The sequence below is a fragment of the Cebus imitator genome, unplaced genomic scaffold (genome assembly GCF_001604975.1).
Source record: "Cebus imitator isolate Cc_AM_T3 unplaced genomic scaffold, Cebus_imitator-1.0 Scaffold339, whole genome shotgun sequence".
In the NCBI taxonomy this organism is placed as follows: domain Eukaryota; kingdom Metazoa; phylum Chordata; class Mammalia; order Primates; family Cebidae; genus Cebus; species Cebus imitator.
In genome coordinates this window covers 119,108-121,448 of record NW_016107654.1, presented here as the reverse complement: position 1 = coordinate 121,448, position 2,341 = coordinate 119,108, and positions in this window count along the sequence as shown.

Below are 2,341 nucleotides of genomic sequence, written 5' to 3'. Positions count from 1 at the left end.
CCGGCGTACGGGCGACTTCCCGTGGCTCCAATCGCCAGCCAAAAGGGCCCCTGGACCAGTGTATTTTGTACGGGAACCGTGGCTCTGGGGCGCCGACAAAGCAGCCGCGCGGGGCAAAGCAGCGGCGCTGGCCGGCACAGCCGCACTGGCGACCGTGGAGCTCCTCCGCCCAGGAATTTCCTAGTCTGTGGGCAATAAAAACGCGGCGTCCACTCACCCTCTGCGCTTTGACTGGGAGCTGCAATCCTGAGCTGTTCCTAAACGGCCATCTTGGATTGGTCCCCCTAGATTAACTTTAAGGTTAAAAATTACCAAAAGTATTTTGGAAACTCTTATTAGGTAGATTTACTATGAAAAATTATTGAAATAATGTTTTTTATAAGAATAATAACTTATAGAACTTTTTAATACGAATGATAATTTATAGAATCAAATCTATAAGCTGTAAGAGTGTCTAGTAAGTATAATATTTGCTTATTTAAATAGAACTTAAGCAGACTAGAAATTTGTTTTATATTTAATAGTGATAGCTCTGAAGACATAGTTGTTTTATTACACCAAAAATATTAATCTTATTTAGCTAAGTTTTATCCAAATCGCGTTAACTTGAAAAACATTTCTATCAGTTCCCACATTTCTAGGAGCTTGGGGAATATTTATTTATAAATGCTTATTTTTTTCCAAGCCAAGTTAGAGCACTTATATAGGATTTTATAAATGAATTTTGCAATGCTATCTGGAGTTAAGAAAATATCACATATACACAATGTACATTAATAGGCATACAAACACAAATAGAGGTCTCATAGCTTTCATCCCAAAATTTTAGCCATGAATCAGGCATAAATATTCTGATGGTTAATTTTAGATATCTTCTTGATTGGATTAAGAGATATATAAGTGGTAAAACACAATTTCAACGTTTCTACTCATTTGACTACAAGTTCTCAAGCATCCAAAATAATTAACAAAATGACAATTTCTAGGGCTTCTGTGGGAAGTATGAAAGGTCTTTTTGAACTTTTTAATGCTGTCAACTAAAGAATGATGAGGTTCATAAATTTGGAAAGGAGAGATTTCTTTTTTTTTAGACAGAGTCTAGCTCCGTCGCCAGGTGCCAGGCTGGAGGGCAGTGGCCCAATCTCGGCTCATCGCAACCTCCGCCTCCTGGGTTCAGGCAATTCTCCTGCTTCAGCCTCCTGAGTAGCTGGGATTACAGGCATGCGCCACCATGCTCAGCTGATTTTTTGTATTTTAGTAGAGACGGGATTTCACCATGTTGGCCAGGATGGTCTCAATGTCTTGACCTCCTGATCCGCCCGCCTCGGCCTCCCAAAGTGCTGGGATTACAGGCGTGAGCCACCGCGCCCGGTGGAGAGATTTCTTTATGTTTATTTTTGTATTTTTTTGAGATGGTGTTTCACTCTTGTTTCCCAGACTGGAGTGCAATGGCATGATCTTGGCTCACTGCAACCTCCACCTCCTGGGTTCAAGCTATTCTCCTTTCTCAGCCTCCCAATTAGCTGTGATTACAGATGCCCACCATCACGCCTGGCTATTTTTTTGTATTTTTAGTAGAGACAGGGTTTCATCATGTTGGCCAGGACGGTCTCAAACTCTTGAGTTTGTGATCCGTCCACCTCGGGCTCCCAAAGTTCTGGGATTACAGGTGTGAGCCACTGTACCTAGTGAAAATACATGGTTTCTATGTGAGAGTCCAGTCCACAGACCTGCTTCACTTGACTGCCTGCCCCAGCTGGGAGAATAATGTCTCTCCATGTGAGCCCAATTTTCCTTTTTGGGAACTATTCCTGAGACTCTCTTAATTTTCTTTTTTTCTTTTTGAGACGGAGGTTCGCTCGTGTTGCAAAGGCTGTAGTGCAATGGCGCGATCTTGGCTCACTGCCACCTCTGCCTCCTGTGTTCAAGAGATTCTCCTGCCTCAGCCTCCCGAGTAGCTGGAATTATAGGCATCCACCACCACGCCTGGCTAATTTTTTCTACTTTTAGTAGAGATGGGTTTTCACCATGTTGGCCAGGCTGGTTTCGAACTCCTAACCTCAGGTGATCCACCTGCCTCGGCCTCCCAGAGTGCTGGGATTACAGGCATGAGCCACCATGCCCAGCTGACTCTCTCAGTTTTCACAGCCTTGACAGATGTAAAGAGCAGAGATGACTCCATGCCGGGTCTGCCCAGCCTTTCCTTCTGAACAGGCGCAGACCCCGCATTCCTGATAGGAACACCCTGGCCTGGTGCCCTGCTCTCCTCAGTGCTGCCCAGCTGGAGGAGCTTCCATCTGTCCCACCACCACTGGCGATCTCACTTGGTAATGACGAGATA